Raw genomic sequence first — 20934 nt, forward strand, 5'->3', positions numbered from 1 at the left:
ATATGACCAATAGGACAATGTATATCAATCTCACATATTTATATTATTTTTTGAGAAATGGAGGCGATTGTCAATTTTTTAAATAGAATGCCATATATCTTTTTGTGTCATCTGAAAGTGTTTGTCAAGATGAATTCATTTGTGTTGTATGCGATGACCTTCGAGGTCACAGAAGATCAGGAATGAAAGAAAAATTTTGAATATTTCATAACATTCCATTTACGAATTTTATTTTTATTTTTTGGCATGACTTGATCGACAGATGTAAATGATTAAAAATCTAAAATACAACAAGCATGTGTTTTCATGCACAAAGAAGTTATATTTAAACATCTTTTGTAATCTTATTACTATAAAATTCTAATAAACACAATGTCATGAAATATTCAAAACCTTTCTTTCCTTCCTGATCTTCTGTGACCTGGAAGGTCATCACATAGTGCATACATGAACTCGTTTTGACAAACGCTTTCAGATGACATGAAAGAATATGACACTAGGTTTAAAAAATTGAGAGTCACCTCCTTTTCTCAAAAAATAATATAAATATGCAAAATTAATATAAACTGTCCTATTGGTCAAGAAACTGTAAAATATTTTTCGGATCAACGCTCAAACCACCAAATCTTTTAGTCTCATATACGATTCATAGTACGTAACAAAATAAATAGTTTTACATTAATAGTATATAACACTTCTTAATTTTTACGAGAAAATCTCAACAATCTATTGATATTACTCTCATAAAAATACAAATGATAAATATACAAATTTTTATTCTGATTAAAAATTCAAAAATCTTCGATCTTGCAAAAACAAGTTTGTATAATTTTGTATATGTTCCGATTTAATGTATCTTTTTCGTCAATATAAATAGAAATGTCTTTAATCAACAAAACTTATTTTTATTTTTATTTTTAAATATTTCACTTTTTCTTAGCAAAACTGTATTATTATAAATTTGTATTATTATTGTACAAAATTCAATAGAACTGATCCCAAAATTCTTATCGAGTCATATTATACTTTCATTCATTGTAAAGAAAAAATATTATCCTCTTATTTTTTTTCTTATTTATTTATTTGCCTTGGTGAAACATTAAATAAGTTTACACTATTGTAGGCATTTTTAAAGCAAATTGTTTAATGATATTTGGTGTACTTTTACAGTAGTTTTGATTTTGAAAATTTTCAAGTCAACAGGTATTTGCACTTAATTCAATTTGTTTATTCGTCTTTTTTGTTTTATTGTTGAACTCAGATAAAAGATAACGGAGGAATTTAGCGGTCTCATAAAATGATCGTTAAACGTTATCCTATTCGCAGATAAGTGACAATTACTCCTGGGTAGATAAAACTAAATCAGCACGTGAGAATAAAAGTGTGGAAGTTACTTGCATTGCATTTCAAGAAAATTATGGTTAAAAAATTGCAACAAATACAGTAGAATTTTCATTATCCGAACACTATTTCACTAAATATTAAATTCTGCAAAAAAATCATATTAAATTATTTTGTTTCATTCGCAGAATATGTGATCAAAATGCAGATGATTATAAAAATAACCAAAGTAAATATTCAGTATCAAAGATTGACAAATTAAAAGAAAATAATAAAACTTCCGTTATTTCTTCCCATTTCCACAAAAGAAACAGATAGTATGAATTGAAAAACACCCAAATTCTAAACTTGGAAATATACAAATCTAAACGGTATTTATTAAAAGTGATACATTCCAAAAATAATGAAAAACATATTTTAAACTTACAAATTGTAACAATTGATTAAAACCCAAACAATGATAATTTAATTTAAAATCTCAAACTAAATTTTTGTTGAAATTAACGTAATTAAAATGTACATAATAGATATTCTATCCATTATAGTTTCAGCTTTAAAAATAATTATGGTTTGTTACTATCTTATTTTTAATTATTATACTTTCACTTTTTTACCGTTAAAACATAACCTTATAAATACAAAATTTTAAAGTTAGAACTATACAAACCTAAACGGTACTTATTAAAGGCGATACATTCCAAAAATAATGAAAAACATATTTTAAACTTACAAATTATAACAATTGATTAAAACCCAAACAATGATAATTTAATTTAAAATCTCAAACTAAATTTTTGTTGAAATTGACGTAATTAAAATGTACATAATAGATATTCTATCCATTATGGTTTCAGCTTTAAAAATAATTATGGTTTGTTACTATCTTATTTTTAATTATTATACTTTTACTTTTTTACCGTTAAAACATAACCTTATAAATACGAGAACTCCTTATATTTCATATCTCAATTTTAAACGATTTTAATCACAATTATTTTATTTTCTTAACATCAGTTGCTAATGAATTGCGTTATGTGAATAATTTCATTTATAAAATAGAAGAATTTAAGCCTTTTAATTTATAAAAGGTACTCAAAACAGAGATTGAATGTCGGTATATTTTGAGGTTAGGTCTGGGTTTTTACCGTTAAAACATAACCTTATAAATACGAGAACTCCTTATATTTCATATCTCAATTTTAAACGATTTTAATCACAATTATTTTATTTCCTTAACATCAGTTGCTAATGAATTGCGTTACGTGAATAATTTCATTTATAAAATAGAAGAATTGAAGCCTTTTAATTTATAAAAGGTACTCAAAACAGAGATTGAATGTCGGTATGTTTTGAGGTTAGGTCTGGGTTTTTACCGTTAAAACATAACCTTATAAATACGAGAACTCCTTATATTTCATATCTCAATTTTAAACGATTTTAATCACAATTATTTTATTTCCTTAACATCAGTTGCTAATGAATTGCGTTACGTGAATAATTTCATTTATAAAATAGAAGAATTTAAGCCTTTTAATTTATAAAAGGTACTCAAAACAGAGATTGAATGTCGGTATGTTTTGAGGTTAGGTCTGGGTTATCGGTATCGCACCGGTATTTGTTTCCATGTTATTGTGACGTAACCTCTAATCGGTAAATTGTTTTAGTACCGATATAAGACGGTCCATATCGGTAAAAATATTGAATTACATTCCGAGAATATAAGACCTGTAGTTACAAACACCTGTATCTGTTCATTCACTAGTATTATTAGGATACCAGTAGATAATAAGGTCGTCATTTGATTCGATTCCAGATCGTTATCTATTGTTTCACAACAAAGAGTGATTCCAGAGCGATTTCAGAGTAATTTATTTACATAGTTTGTTTAAATTATCCCTACAATTACGTTCTTCTTGAATTTATTTACTGTGTACAATTGTGCTTGTAATATATTTTTTTTATTGAAATATTTTGTATATTTCTATTGTATTGAAATGGGAAGAAAGGCAACGAAGTGTACCAATATTTTCAGTACAACTTTTCGACTGATGTGCATATCGATGCAACATAAATAATGATCAGCATGCTGTAAATGGTAAAGAGGTTTAAAAACACATTTAAGCAATACTCTAACGAATTTAAAAAAGTTCAATTTGAAAAAGAGTTTCGTAGAGCTCTGCGTTTCTGGTAGAATAAAGACTAAAATAGAAAAATTAACGGAAGTGTGTCAAGAAATTGGTCACAGTTCATGGGAGACTGGTATTTGAAACAATCGATTTCCTTGACAACAAAATGTCTGTCTAAAAATACCTGTATTTTATCGGTTGTAATATCGATTCAATCTATGACTCAAAGTAACATTCGCGTTTTTTCATAAGAATATTAAATACTGTTAATTTTACATAAAACTTACCGAATGAAATTTCGGTGTCTTTATTTTTTCTTTTATTTTACTTTTATTAAAAAATCCAGATATGTGTATATTCATTTCTTATTACTATTTTTTATTAATATTTTAACCAGTGTACTGTCCCACGTGAAGAAAACGTGTTTACATTCCCACTGCTGCAGCCCACTGACTTTGGTCACGAAAATCGACAACGGCCATATTGAGACTACGTGAGACAAAATATTCACTCATTGTTGGCAGCATTGGTAGGTATTCTGTTTCACGTAGTCCCAATATGAGATGCCAGAAGTGCACCGAAGGCACTTTCTCACACTAAAAATAATCGACTATATCCTTTTAAAATTTTAAATCTAATACTTTGTATTAAAATGGCTTTCATCTTAATTTATTAAAATTATTATTTTAATTTATTAATTTTCAATCTCAAAGTATTTTGCGCAAAGTACGCTCATACATAGGAATAATAAAAGACAATTTCTTTTTTTTTCAATAATTAAAATATGATCAGGGGATCTTAAAACGTGTATTTCCGTAAAATAAATTTCACAAAATTTTTGTCTCATTATGGATACATTGCTTATGTGCGCCTAGATAGGTCGGAAAGTAAAAATGCCTGGACAGTCGAGATTCTAAATCGTAATATCGTATGCTGTTGACGTGAGGTCGGATTTCAGTTGTTCAAGAGCGAGAAGGCAAACGTGAGCCTTTCTCTCTCGACTCACACGAAGCGGTCTGAAATGACTTCGGGCAGCTTCGGAGAATCGAGAAAGAGAGCATGTGTCAGTTTGTCTTTGTCGACTCTTCGAAACTACGAGCTCACGTACGTGTGATCTGACATAGTGTGAGAGTGCATCTCTGTTTTCGTCACTGTTTTGGGCCAATAGCAGCCAATACTTGCGATGGAAGCAGGGTCAGCGAATTGCAACAGGAGTAGGGATATTAATAAGCTATATCATCTTCTCATGGAAGAATAATACGCATGTTAAGGACAATTTTTTCCAAGATAGTTTTTTGCGTTCATTGCACATTCTGTCACGGCGCTTCGCCGTAACTCAGAATCATGTGACAGTGAACATTCAGAGGTTAACACCGAACATAAACTGTGTTTCGTCGTGAAATGTTATCGTGAATATTAGCATTGCTTTCGTTGGTTGTGTTTACGAGCAAGAAACGGCCTTAAACGAAACGACTGGTCAGTATTATTGAAATGTGTGTTTGAAAGTTACGTACAATTATGTTGATTCTATGATTAAACTGTCAGAATTTAAATTATAAATGATTCAGTTAGTGACAATATAATGGTTCAATTGCTAAAAGTTGTGTTCAGTAATTTGAACAACATGTTCAACGCATTTTTCCAATTTTCAACCGTAACATGTTTTAATAAAAAAATTTTTTACATCCACAAATCTGAACATTGCATAATATTATTTGCTGCAATATAATTTCTAACTTGCGATTAAATCATCTCGATTGGATTTAATGCGTCATGCGAGGGCCCTTCTCAGGGGCCGCTACAAAACGTCCCTGAGTAGCGACTTCAGCAGCCAATCATCTGCAACCGCAGTGTCGATCACGTGATCCTCACTGTTTATATTTCTTACCAGTTCTCGTTGTATCGGCTACAAAATTGTAGGTTATTTCAACTCCCCTGAACCTATACTACTGAAAATTAACCAGTTAACTGTGGCGATCTCTTTGCAAAGTGCCCACCAGTGTGTGTCGCGATAATCAAGCGATGACGGGTATAGTCGTCAAACACAGAATAAGTGGCGCTGTTGAAATATTGGGTTAAAAAAACGATTTTTTTTAGTTTTGATACATCAAGATGAAAATCGGGATAATCAAAGATTCAGTGTTACTGCACTGCTTACGAGTTGGCTTCCAGGAAGTTATGAATCCAACTCAAATTATTTATAATTTTCATTTGTTTGTTTCATTTCGTCTTGGCCTCGAAATATTTTAAACATATTAAAATTTACGAATATAATTTAGTTTTCGCCAGAATTACAATTTAAATATTAAATTGTAACAAAATTTTACGCATGACGGATATAATCGTCATGACACAAAATTCTGCCACATCTCCATGACGGATATAGTCGTCAAACACACTTAACTGGTTAAAAAGCAGCGATTTTGTTGTTTAGTAATTAGACTTAATTTCGCACAGAAATCAAAATTATAACTCACAATCAGTAGAACAGTAACCTTTTAATAAGGAAAAGAGTCACACATCAAGGAAAACGGAAAAGCTTAACCTATTATAACGCCACATAGCGGCGTCACTTAATGAGAGAAGGCGCGAAATTAAAACTGACTATTCTAACATTTGTAATAATTGCCTTCATTTTATGCAATTTATTGTATAAAATAATAGAACACAGTATTAGTTATAAAAATAAATATGTAATCGATGAAGTGTCGAAATACTCCATATCAGTCAAGAATTAATAATATAGTCATAAAACAGATTGTGTTATCTAATGAGGTAAATAACAAAAATGTAATGAAAGAAAAAGCAATTTAGATGTAATATAGAAATGTTTTCTATTAGGGAGAATTATCATTTTCTCACGAATAAAATGTTTTGTAACTATGATACTTAGTAAAAAATATAATTAACGTTGAAATTGATTGACACACAAATTGAGACTTAAGAACGTGAAAATATACAAACAGTTGACGATATCCAGTTGTTTAAACAGTTGCTGTGCGACAACCCTAATACAAGACGAGTTTAATGAAACAGTAAATGTCTTGTGAAAAAATTTATTGGTGGTATATACATGTGTATGTATTAATCTATTTGTATCACTGAAATTTATATGTATACAGGGTGTTCGGCCACCCCGGGGAAAAATTTTAATGGGAGATTCCAGAGGCTAATGTAAGACAAAAATCAAGAATATCAATTTGTTGGTTGAAGCTTCGTTAAAAAATTATTAAAAAATTAAATTAAAAAATTTCAAATCGTTCTGGAAAAATTATTTTCGGTTGCGGGGGTCCATTGCAATCATTTTTGGTGAATAGACATACCCCCGAAATCCTACGCATTTTCGAGAAAAAAATTTTGTAAGTGCAGATATTTTTTGGCGAAATTAAAAATTTTCAAATTGTTCTAAAAAAATTATTTTTGATTGCAGGGGTCAATTATAATTATTTTTGGTCAATCAAGATACCCCCGCAATCCTACCCACTTTCTAGAAAAAAATTTGAGAAGATGAGACATTTTTCGACAAAATTAAAAAATTTCAAATCTTTCTGGGAAAATTATTTTCGGTTGCGGGGGTTAATTATAATCATTTTTGGTGAATAGATGTACCCCCGAAATCCTGCGCATTTTCGAGAAAAAAATTCAGTACTGGCGAAACTTTAAACATTAATAACTTTTTAACAAAGCCTCCATTAACAAATTGGTATTCTTGATTTTCGTCTTATTTTGGCCTCTAGAATCTCCCATTAAAATTTTTCAGAAATTCGTGATGACCGAGAACGAATTACTGAAATAGTAAATTTCTAATACTTCTGTAAATATTTGAATTTAAATTCAATAAAAAAAGGATCCTATTCATTTTACATTAGCGATTACCCATGATGAATGTTTTTCAAATTTTGCATATGTATAGGTCTGTAAATTTGTCATCAGTTGCCAGCGTAACTTTTTCGTGAGCTCTTAGGAAATGAAGATGATTTGTTGAGATGTTATGGAGGCCATAACTTTTGACTGAAATAAAAAATCACAAAAATTCAAGCTTTCGAAACATGTACTATTTTGTGTTTTTTCGATATTTTAAACTCAATTTCTATACATTTTTCCAGTTTTCATGTTCGTAAACAATTCCGAATAATTGCAATACCTGAAAATTGTATTCTAAAATTTTAACAAAAAACTCAGTATAAGAAGCTTATTTTATGCTCTTTAAATAGTATATGATACATCTCGGGGAATCTTCTTGTTTTCGAGTTATAACATAAAGCTCTAAGTACGTATCTTAGATACGGAATATCGATTTAACTCTGTTCAAAGGGTACCGTGTATCACTAAACTGTGTATTCTTTTTGTATTTTACTGCATTCTATTCATTAAATATATGTTTTTCTGAATTGACAATCGCATATAACTATATCTTTAAGTGTCTTTTTCTTTGATTACACTGAACTTATTCATCGTCGTTTTCCTCAACTGAGTCTTCAGATATTAGTCTTGGATGTGGGAAATGTTCATTCAAGAATTCAGATGGGATTGAAAGCTTATTCATATAACGTCCAAAACTTAAATACCATATAATAGCTAATACCTAATACAGGGAACACCCCTGGGGAAAATTGTAATGGGGGATTCTAGAGGCCAAAATAAGACGAAAATCAAGAATACCAATTTGTCGATGGAGGCTTCGTTAAAAAGTTATTAACGTTTAAAATTCCGCCTGTATTGAATTTTTTTTCTTGAAAATACGCAGAATATCGGGGGTATGCCTATTCACCAAAAATGATTGTAATTGACCCCCGCAACCGAAAATAATTTTTCCAAAATGATTTGAAATATTTTTTTTCCGTCAAAAAATTTCACACCTTCTCGAATTTTTTTCTCAAAAGTGGGCAGGATTTCGAGGGTATGTCTAATGACCAAAATTCATTGTAATTAATCCCCACAATTGAAAATAATTTTTCTAGAACGATTTGAAATCTTTTTTTTCCGTCGAAAAATTTCACATCTTCTTGAATTTTTTTCTAGAAAGTGGGTAGGATTTCGGGGGTATGTCAATTCACCAAAAATGATTGTAATTGACCCCCGGAACCGCAAATAATTTTTCTAGAACAATTTGAAATCTGTTAATTTTGTTGAAAAATTTCTCACCTTCTCGAATTTTTTTCTCAAAAGTGGGTAGGTTTTCGAGGGTATGTCTAATGACCAAAACTCATTATAATTAACCCCCGCAATTGAAAATAATTTTTCTAGAACGATTTGAAATCTTTTTTTTCCGTCGAAAAATTTCACATCTTCTTGAATTTTTTTCTCGAAAGTGGGTAGGATTTCGAGGGTATGTCTAATGACCAAAACTCATTGTAATTAACCCCCATAATTGAAAATAATTTTTCTAGAACGATTTGAAATTTTTGAATTTAATTGTTAATAACATTTTAACGAAGCCTCCATCAACAAATTGGTATTCTTGATTTTTGTCTGATTTTGGCCTCTAGAATCCCCCATTAAAATTTTTCTCAGGGGTGGCTGAACACCCTGTATATTCTTCCCTGCTTATTAAGAATTCGTATCTTTCTGTAAACAGATAATTCACATATGATCTTCCTGGATTTAATCGGTATGCACCAGTGAATATTTTTAAATGTTGTAATATCCAGGCTGAGAATTGTTGTAGTGTTGTGGTGTATTTTCGAGATTCCATATTTGTCTTATTAAGCCTCCATCTTCGACTAATGTTTTCATTATATTGGGAGTGTTAACACTAGGTTTACGGAATACATAAATTTGACGCATTAAGATTCTAAACGTAACTTTACAGAACTCAGAAATATTATTTGTTAGCAATTTATATTGGATTTAATTGATGTGATGATATGAATATACATTCTCATTAAAAGAAAAATTGCATCTTAATGTAACTATGAACAGAGCGAATTACAATAAAAATATGCGCAACGAGTGTCCGTAAACCTAGTGTTAATACTGTTTGTGAATCGTCACCGTCACTATAAAACCGTCTAAAAATCTATGCATTGTGTATTGAAGCTGTTAGTTATAGTTCTTCAAATAAACGAGTTGCATATTCGGAGGCAAATATGTTTCTAAAGTATTGAAATCTTTTCAAAGAACTATTGATGCTTTCAACATCTCTGTTTTGTACATAGTCTACTTTCGTTTGCTTCTGCCGTTAATAGTTGTTTTATTTCTGTTAGAATTAAAAAAAAACATTACACTTCACTTACATTATATTTGTTTATTTAATGAAAGAAAAATATATTAACATTAATTTAGGAATTAATTAAGAATTACTATATTTTCACTCACATGTGCCATCCTCGTGCGCACATTTTTATGTTTCAACAACTCCTAAAGAACATAAAAAGACAAATGGCGCATTTCTTAGCACTGCAGCCAACCACACAAATACAGAAGTACCTATTATAACACAAACAAAACTAGATATCAAAAACCAGTTATAGAAACATTTTTAACAATTTCCTTTTTGCAATGATGCAGGTATGAGAACTTTAAAATTATTTTGAACGAGTCTGTCTTTAATGCGTAAAAATCCTCTAATATTAAAATATCTCCAATTTTAAAAAATGCTCAAAACCAATCCGCGCTTATCAGATGTTTAAAAATGTCTGCATCAGATACATTAACCACTCAAAATCGGTCCAATTCAAATATAATTATTATATACCCATTTGTTATAACTACAACCAATGGTTTCAATAAATTTCTTTCCTTTTGTCCACTGCAGGTTGCTCTTTCAAATCTATAATTCGAACATTTATTTATATAAATGTACGTACCGTAAATTTTGTTCCAAATTGTTACAATTGTATCCTCATTTTTGTTAATTCCACTTAAAAATCGTGAAAGTTTGTACTTTCATGAAAGATTCTTAAGAACAAAAGAAATGCACGCTACCTCGATTGAAATGCATCTGATTAGTGTAGATTGTACGAACAGAGTCCAAAGCCGAACGTGTTTATGAAACGATAGACATGGATATATGCAAAGCTCGTATCAGAATATTCGACTTTGTAATCACAGTGTCAGAGATAACAGTTAAACGTAGTCTAAATAGGATCAAATGAAAAAATATTTAAAACATATTATACAGTTGTAGGCGATTGTTAATTTAGAAAAAAATGTAGCCAAATATAGGAAGTGAAGTCAATATTTATTCTTATGCATGTCAATCAACTTCCACTTACATGCATAGTAACATATTTCGTATTAACCATTATGCATATAGTATTTAAGTTTTTTTTTACATGGAAAAGCTTTCAATCCCATCTGAATTCTTGAATCAACATTTCCCATATCTAACAAGTAAGACTAATATCTGAAGACTCAGTTGAGGAAAACGATGAAAAGATGAATGTAATCAAAGAAAAAGATATTTAAAGATATACAGTAATATGCAATTGTCAATTCAGAAACAAATGTAACCAAATATAGAAAGTGTATTCAATATTTATTCTTATGGATGTCAATCAACTTTTTCATCAATTTTTTACATAGATAAGCTTTCAATCCCATCTGAATTCTTGAATCAACATTTCTCATATCTAACAAGTAAGACCAATATCTGAAGACTCAGTTGAGGAAAACGATGAAAAAGTGAGTGTAATCAAAGTAAAAGATATTTAAAGATATACAGTAATATGCAATTATCAATTCAGAAACAAATGTTTTATGAGTAGAATGCAGTAAAATATCAAAAGTCTACACAGTTCAGTGATATACGGTACCCTTTGAACAGAGTTAAATCGATAGTCCGTATCTACGATACATACTTGGCAAAAATACTTCCGCTTGAAGAGTCAATGGAACTTTATGTTATTACTCGAAAACGAGAAGTTTCCTCAAGATGTGAAAATAAGTTTCTTATACGGAGTTTTTTTATTAAAATTTGTTGGGTATTGCAATTTTTCGGAATTGTTCACGAACATGAAAACTGGAAAAATACGTAAAAATTAAGTTTAAAATATCGAAAAACCACAAAGTAGTATTCAGTTCAGGAGCTTGATATTTTTGTGATTTTTTGCCGCAAGGTACAAGTCGATATCATTTTTCAGTCAAAAGTTACAATCTCCGAAACATTTCGATAAATCCATAATTCAACCCCCTTCGTTTCCTAAAAGTCCACAAAAAAGCCACGCTTGGAATCGATGACAGACTTACGTACCTACACGTATGCAAAGTTTAAAAAAAATCCATGATGGATAATCTGGAATCTAAAAAATGTTAAAAAGAAGAGTTCAGAACTTACAGAGCAGGCAGTATTTGCCAAATGGAGGAATAAAGTCCTAATAACATTGAAAAATAATATTCTGTTTATCATAGAATTAACAGACTACCTTACAATTTTTTTTATTAACATTTACAGCAAATTTTCCACGTCTCCTCCTTTGAGAATTTAAAATTCTGTCAAAAATCCCTAGAAATGTTCGCACAGTTTGGCAGACATTTTCTTTTCGCTTGAATACCAAACGGGGGAATAAAGTCCTAATAACATTGAAAAATAATATTCTGCTTATCATAAAATTAACAGACTACCTTACTATTTTTTTTATTAACGTTTACAGAAAATTTTCCACGTCTCCTCTTTTGAGAATTTAAAATTCTGTCAAAAATCCCTAAAAATGTTCGCACAGTTTGGCAGACATTTTCTTTTCGCTCGAATAGATCGCCCGTGGTATTTACCAGTGAAGAGTAAACTATACTTTTAAAAAAAATTACTGAGAGTTGGAAATATAAAAGTTATGATATTACGTAATTCTATTAGTTCCCATCTTTCCAATTAATTTTTTATTCTTGAACAAACTGATATTCCAAATGTCCCGCACTTCGTTTGTAAGACATTCCGAGTTAGGTTGGCAGCATTTACTGTGCGTCCGCGAGAAGATGACTAACGGGGGCGACACAGGGGTCAGGGGAGTACCCTGTTCCGTCTGACCCCACTTTCGATGCTCCCATACTCCCCACCTATAGGTTCTTGCTAGCACGTGTCACACGAGCGACCACCGTCGCGGCCAATAGCGACAATGCGTGTTATGGGAGGTGGAATTATTAAACTCTAAACTAGAGTAGCGACTTAGACACCAATCAGATCCGCGTTACGTTGCCTAGCCAACTTCTCACGAGACGCTTCATCATCTCGGACTCCTCTACTGTCCGATCGCTAATTTCTCGCTACGCCCGATCAATTAGATTAGGATGCATCGTCGGTTCGTGTACCACCTTCACTCGGTATGTATTTCGTTTACCCGGAAAACTGCGAATGTGATATCGCGTTTTCAACTATTATACAGCATAACAAGTTAATTACCATTTTTTGTACTTTGAAACAATGTTAAAAATTTGCATCACGTAATGGATCTTCCAAACGTGTTTGTAAAATTACGAGCAGACACCCATTGTGTACCATACACTCGGGTACAGAGAAATGTAGATTGACTTTAAAATGTAATGAATGTTACAAAGTAACTAATTTCTTTATTTTTTGATTTTTTAATGTAGCCAGTTATATTGGGAAATTTTTAAGAAACTCGCTATTAAATTTGTATTAAATTGTGTTCTGAGTAATGAAGACCTTAAATAAATAAATAAATGAAATAATTCAGTCGTAGGTGATCTTGTCAGCGAAAATTTAAAATATCTCAAGAAGTATTAATTTTTATAGTATTACACCTTAACGCTTTTGTGTGCAGAATGTTCCAATGAGTCGATCTTCGTTTTAAAAAATATGGAATAAATATTATTATGTTGTAAAAACTTTCTTCGTTATTAACACAAAGCTTGAACTATGCGTTTGGATATACAGGGTATTCCGCCACCACTGGGAAAAATTTTAATGGGAGATTCTAGAAACCAAAATAACACGAAAATCAAGAATATCAATTTCTTGACTGAGGCTTCGTTAAAAAGTTATTAACAATTAAATTCAAAAATTTCAAATCGTTCTGGAAAAATGATTTTCGATTGCGGGGGTCGATTACAATCATTTTTGGCGAATAGACATACCCCCGAAATCCTACCGACTTTCGAGAAAAAAATTCGAGGTGTGAAATTTTTCGACGGAAAAAAAATGTTCAAATCATTCTAAAAAAATTATATTTAATTACAGGGGTTAATTATAAACATTTTTCGTCATTACACATACCCCCGAAATCCTACGCACTTTCGAGAAAAAAAATTCCTTACCGAAAATCTAATTAGGTGCCTAAAACGAAAAAAAAAATTTTCAAATCCTTCTAAAAAAATTATAATTAATTACAGGGGTCAATTGCAATCATTTTTAATCATTACACATACCCCCGAAATCCTATGCATTTTCAAGAAAAAAATTCGAGAAGGTGCCTAAATTTTTCGACGAAGATAAAAAATTTCAAATTGTTCTGGAAAAATTATGTTCGGTTGCGGGGGTCAATTACAATCATTTTTGGTGAATAGACATAACCCCGAAATCCTACCCACTTTCTAGAAAAAAATTCAGTACGGGCGAAACTTTAAATGTTAATAACTTTTTAATGAAGCTTCCATCAAGAAATTGGTATTCTTCATTTTCGTCTTATTTTGACCTCTAGAATATCCCATTAAAATTTTTCCCAGGGTTGGCCGAACAACCTGTATTTCCAAAAATATATTTGTAAATTATTGCTTCGTTCGTGTGAAATGTATTACTCTTAATTGGGGTTTCGTTAGTTAAACATAGAAATTTACGTAAACTGTAGGATACAAGTAGAAGTAATCTTCTGTAACCAAATATGTAAAAATCCTGGCACACATCACAAAAGACTAAATTATCAAGGTGTCTTATTTTTAAGGACTACTCTATTTGATAGTCTGGCAATCATTTACTTACAATCTGGTAAAAAGCTCGAATCACTACTGATAAACTAACAATGAAAACTTAAACACAATGTTAAAAATTTTGAAATAACTTAATGCGTTTGTAAATAAAAAATCAAATTTTTAAATAGCTCGTATAGCCATAAGAGAGAATTTTTTAAATCTGAACGAAATGGGTTCAATATACGTATACAAAACTATATCTTTCTTTTTCTATATCTTATAATAATTTATATTATTATTGCAATTGAACAAGTATATTCTTAATATTTTTATATTGATTCAATGAAAGACGCGATGTAATTAAACTAATCACAATTTTCCTTGGAACTACTTTTGAACACCAGTCAATAAATCAATCTTCACATTTTATAGATATATAAAGTAAATGCATTTTAATCACTGGTATCATAACTAGCAAATCGTCTTACTTGTTGTTGTAAAATTTTGTTACATTTCTTTACGTCACGATTTCACCAGTCTATAATATTTCTTCTCTTTGTGGTCCCAAACACAGTTGTACCAAATACGAAACTGATACATCAATAGAATTTTAAAAAATCAGGGACACCAGTCTAACGGGTATTTTTTCATCGATATACTTTGAACATGTCAATTCAATAAATTAACATTTCTTTATGAAAAAAATATACAGTTGCGTGAAATATGTCTAAATAAATATACTAAGTTTGAGAGATCGATTATCATTGTTTGAGCAAAGAATTTACAAAGAAATGCCTCTTTCGTTAGGCGCCAAATAGTTCGATTATTTGTTCGATGTAAATCAATATGATAATTATAGAAACTAAAAGATATAACTTCTTTAGTTTTTAAGAGCAATTTTGTCAGGGTTATTTATTTTTAGTTATGACGACGTTTTGGCCTAATGTAGAAGTATACTCTTCGTGTATAATGAAAAATTGTGAAAAAAACATTAAAATTCATAAAATTATAATGATATTGCTAAATTTGGTAGAAAAAACAATTGAAGAAACGATTATTAAACATTCGAATGAATAGTTTTTAATTCATTGTTCTAATAATTAATTTAAAGATTAACTTGAAAAAAGTTTGTCGTAGCATAAACCTTTTCCCGATTCTTTTAATTATTAAATATATTGCCAAATAACCGTCCAATTGCAATATATTTAATTAATTGATTTCGGTATCTAATTGCAGTATATTTAATACTTAATGTGTCCTCATTTTAGTTATCTTTTCTACAGAATTTATTATTTTAAAAGTTCTTATACAGGATGTTCGGCCACCCCTGGGAAAAAATTTAATGGGAGATTCTAAAGACCAAAATAAGACGAAAATCAAGAATATCAATTTCTTGACTGAGGCTTCATTAAAAAGTTATAAAAAAATTAAATTAAAAAATTTCAAATCGTCCTGGAAAAATTATTTTCTGTTGCGGGGAGCAGTTACAATCATTTTTTGTGAATAGACCTACCCCCGAAATCCTACCTACTTTCTAGAAAAAAATTTCAAATCATACTAAAAAAATTATATTTAGTTACAGGGATCAATTACAAGCATTTTTGGTGAATAGACATACCCCAAAATCCCACGCACTTTCGAGGAAAAAATTCTTTACCGAAAATCTAATGTGAAGCCAAAAATGTTATCCTGAAATTTCATGCGAATCTTTAAAATGTCATAACTCCTGAACAGGTTGGACGATTTTAATTTTTCAAAAAGCAAACGACGCGTATTTTAGTGCAGAATGTGTAGAAATTCTAAAAATATACGAAAAGTTGTTTCTTGACCCCCCAAAATGGGAAAAACCCCATAAAAATGGTCCAATTTTCAAACAGCCATAACTCGTACAATAGTAAAGATATCTCATTGAAATTTTTTTCTGAAGCACAGCCCATGGGTACCTATAAAAAAGTATTAAACAACTTTTCTGTAGAGTGTCAAACAAATTTAATAAAAATGAAAAACAAATTTTTAAGAAAAATCGACGGGGGGTAGGTGCCTAAAATTTTCGGAGAAAAAAAGAATTTCAAATAGTTCTAGAAAAATTATTTTCGGTTGCGTGGTCTGATTACAATGAGTTTTGGTCATTAGACATACCCTCGAAATTCTACCCACTTTCGAGAAAAAAATTCGAAAAGGTGAGAAATTTTTCGACAAAATTAAAAAATTTCAAATTGTTCTGGAAAAATTACTTTCGGTTGCCGGGAGCAATTACAATAATATTTGGTGAATAGACCTACCCCCGAAATCCTACCCACTTTTTAGAAAAAAATTCAATACGGGCGGAACTTTAAACGTTAATAACTTTTTAACAAATCCACCATCGACAAAATAGTATTCTTGATTTTTGTCTTATTTTGACCTCTAGAATCTCCCATTAAAATTTTTCCCATGGGTGGTCGAATACTCTGTATAATGTTTTCATTATACCTGAGGGGGCCACTTATATTGCGTTGAAACATCGTCGTAGATCAATACAAATGACTGTGTGAAAATTGCCCGCAAAAACCAAAGAAATTACACTTGTTTAGTGTTCTAAAGTAGAAAACCCATAAGCGCGTTCGAAGCATCGGGCACTAACCCAAACCTCGATAATTGCACGCGGCGACTAATTTTGCACTGCCAGGGGGTGGGGGGGGGGGCACGGATGACGTAACACGAATTTGGGAAAACTTTAACATGTTGATTCTACATCGAATATAAATCGTTACGTGTCCAACTGTTTTTACCATTGAGTCTTAGTATAGAAAATATTAGTATTTGAAATTATACGTATTACATAACGGAACGTATCAGCTCTGTGACTGGTGAACTCTTTTCATAAGTGTGCCCTAGAATTGGACAAATTTTACTCACGAATAACGAATAAAATTTTCAATCGACTCGTACATTAATTTTTACATATGTAAATTCATTTCTAAGTTAGAATCTGTTAATAAACTTTCTGAACTAATATTTGGACGAGCAAAGCCATGGGAAAAAGCTAGTTTACGAGCAAATCTAACATTTTTATTCGTTATTCGCGAATAAAATTTGCCAGATTGCTTAAAACCTTGACTTGTATTCCAAGGATCAAATGGTCGAATTCTGCTTTTTTTATAAGAATTATTTCCTGGTATATTTGGATTATTTCAATATTTATGTATACAATAAAAAGAAAATAATACTATCTTTCATTTAAAAAAATCTAGGAGTTCCCGAAAACAATTTGTTGCACGTAAAAAAATTAGCTCCCTGGGCTACTTAATTTCAACAAAAAATGAAGTGGATATCTTCATTGATTTCTGAGAAAACAGATTGTAACAATTTGTTTGGATCACATAGTGTGTGTGTGTGTGTGTTATTATTCTACATGGTGGATAATTCGCAGTCAAATGGAGATTATTAGTGTATTATAAGTTAATCTATTTGCATAAACTTCTGAAAAGGACATACTTACGATTTTTGTTATACTCTGCATTCTTACGTATTTTGACGTTCTGATTACGAGTATGATAGCGAAAATTGGCACAAATTTTATTTTCGTACCGGAAACCATGAAAAAGGCACAAAAATCATTGTTTTTTTATTTACTTCTGTAGATAATGGGAATTTTGAAAAATACTTCAGATAAAAATTGTAGACCTCATCAAAATACACATTTTATGTCTTATTGATTGTTGTCATAAAGACAACAGTTTTTGAGAAAAACGATATTAAATCTTCAAAACTTCATATAACTCATCCAATACAAATCAAGTTTTATTGCTAATTTCGTTAGTTAATACTAAAAAGAGATACAGCAAAATTCCTCCCTCGCCCACGTGTTTTCTGTATCATTGGATTTTTAACTTTCCACTTGTATCGAGATCCACCCTCTGCGGGAAACTTCATCCCCAAAAGGAATAACTCAGACCTAAATCTAAACCTAAACTTAAACATTAAATTAAACGACAGTTCGTTATAGAAGAAATGAAACAACCTCATATAAACTAAAAAATAAACCTGTTTGTTCTAAAAAACGAAAACAAAGCGGATGGAACAATATCATAAAAACTAAAAAATAGTTTGCAATTAAAAAAGAACAAAACAAAGTGAAATTACCAGACCTAACCCAGACCTAAACCTAAACCTAAACTTAAACATTAAATTAAACGACTGTTCGTTATAGAAGAAATGAAACAACCTCATATAAACTAAAAAATAAACCTGTTTGTTCTAAAAAACGAAAACAAAGCGGATGGAACAATATCATGAAAACTAAAAAATAGTTTACAATAAAAAACAAAACAAAAAAAAGTGAAATTACCGCACGAAAACTAAAAAATAAAGGTATTCGTTTCAAAAATAAAAAATTGTCATGACATTGCAATCGAGGGTGGTTCTGTAGAAGTGAATAATTACCTATCATTTTTCTCAGAGAAACATTATCTTTATGACAAAAATCAATAGTACATAAAATGTGTATTTTGATGAGGTCTACAACTTTTATGTGAAGTATTTTTCAACATTCCCATTATTTACGGAAGTAAATAAAAAAATAAATGATTTTTATAGTTTTTTCATGGTTTCCGCTATGAAAATAAAATTTACGCCAATTTTTGTTGAGCTGTTCAAAATCTCGCGGTCAAAGTGGCGCCACCTATAATAAGGTTGAAGATCCTGCGGGGATTCCCGTGCTTTTCTTCGAGTCGAGTCATTTGTTCGAGATGCATGGTCGGCACTACTGCAATTTATTTTATGTTAAACTATGTAATATCTAAAGAATAATTAAAATGGTTGTATTTGACATTTAAATATTGTCTATATATATTTATTCGATCAGTTCCAATACAAGAGGACCTGATATTTTTCAACAATTTTCACTATCATACTCGTAATCAACACGACAAAATACGTAAGAATCCAGAGTATAAAAAAATCGCAGGTATGTCCTTTTCGTAAGTACACCCATCTATTTTAACTTTGTAATGTCTACAATAAACGGAAGGAAAGCTTAAAAAGGACGCACACTATGAACCGAAACGTAGAAAAATGTTTTATTTATTTTATTCAATTTAATATAGAATCTCCAGTTTCGTCACGCACTCTCGTCAACTCTTATTCAACTAAATATGAACAACATAGAGTTACATGCACAGAGATTCACGTCGATGAGTTTATAAACAACGTTATCATCATTTTTAATGGTAATATTGAAACGATAACGGACAACAATTTCGGTGCAGTCGCAAGCATAATTTGCGAAACACCTTATGTAATGGAATTTTGTCTGACTCGGTTGAAATCGATCTCACCAATTCGTGCTCGTTACGATATCGCGTTCCTTCGTGAATTAACGGAATACCGTTAAGCTCACGATGTAAAACACGCGCCAGAGTAATTCATCACGGTAGGTAGACCCCAGTAGTCGACGTTTCAGCAGACCTGGATGGTAATTCGCTTGAATTCGAACTAATCGTGTGTGCCTGTGACAATTTGTCGTGTGAGTATTTTGTTTGAATTCCATTAACGAATATCTCGTATCTGTGAAAATTTACGATATGGTGCGAAAACGAATTAATACGTTCCTCTCCGTTCATCTTTTGTTGATCGTCATTGTCAGTTTATAATCGCCTTAGACCAATAGTTGGAAGTCTAGCATGAAAAAGTGGACCACGTGGCATTTATTTTTACTTTCAAAGTCGAACCTACAGTAAATGACAATATAAAATTAACACTTGAAATTTTCTTCTTTGAAATAATTTAAAAGGCATGAAAGAAAATAAGAAAAAGGTGTATGGTATTGAAAGCTCAATTTGACTTCTATAAAAAACATATATCTTTAAAAACATATATCTTTTTTAGTAATAATTTAACAATAATCAAACATATAATGCAAAGAACAAAAAGGGTCCCTTTTCCTTGAGTCAATATAAAGTTAACATCTATAGGTATCAATAACAATTTTTTCTTTTTTTTTGTGAAATTAATATTTTGTTGAACGTCCGCTATTTTGTACAACTGTGGTCAATCCATCACTCATAGATTTGACTAATGAAGATGCATAATTTGCTGGAATCTGATTCCATTCTTCTAAAATGACTTTCTTGACAGTTTCTTTCGACGTCATTTCTCTTTTTCGTATTTTTCGATCCAGATAATCCCATAGATTTTCTATGGGATTAAGGTTTGGGGATTGCGGAGGATGCTTTAATTGTTTTGGTGTCCTGTAAAGAAGCCATTCCTTTGTCATACGTAATGTATGCTTCGGATCGTTGTCACATTAAAATGTCCATATTTTTGACAAATTCAATTTCGTAATATTTCAATGTAATCCTCCTTTTTCATTGTATCTTCAATGAACACGAGATTTTCAACCCCGGAAGCAGCCATACTCCCCCAGACCATCACAGATCCCCTTCCATGTTTGACTGTATGGACTAACTAAGTTCTGTTCCTTCGAAGCACTATTTTTACTTCTCTGTACTTTCGGCAGTTTTTAAATTTGAAATCGGCTCCATTTAATTTCAGTTAAGTACATATGTGCCCTATTGATTCATCTGTTTTTTTGAAAAACTAATTGTAAGTTTCTCATTTGGGAAAAATTTAATTAATCATAAAATCACATTTTAACCGACTTCTCGATTATATTTCAGTCTAC

The 20934-nt window shown here is 30.8% G+C and overlaps 1 protein-coding gene across 7 annotated transcripts in view; it reads left to right on the forward strand.

The window, feature by feature from the left end:
* The window catches only part of Arms (Ankyrin repeat-rich membrane spanning), a 162320-nt gene that overhangs the window by 109805 nt on the left and 31581 nt on the right, over positions 1-20934 (forward strand). The window contains exon 1 of one of the 7 annotated variants that reach the window (XM_076782307.1): positions 4637-4943. The exons of the other annotated variants lie outside the window; for them this stretch is intronic. The gene's annotated coding sequence lies outside the window, so the exon portion shown is untranslated. Of the gene's footprint in view, positions 1-4636; positions 4944-20934 lie in introns of those variants that run through there. 7 annotated transcript variants of the gene reach the window in all.

The sequence above is a fragment of the Colletes latitarsis genome, chromosome 14, assembly GCF_051014445.1.
Source record: "Colletes latitarsis isolate SP2378_abdomen chromosome 14, iyColLati1, whole genome shotgun sequence".
Taxonomy (NCBI): domain Eukaryota; kingdom Metazoa; phylum Arthropoda; class Insecta; order Hymenoptera; family Colletidae; genus Colletes; species Colletes latitarsis.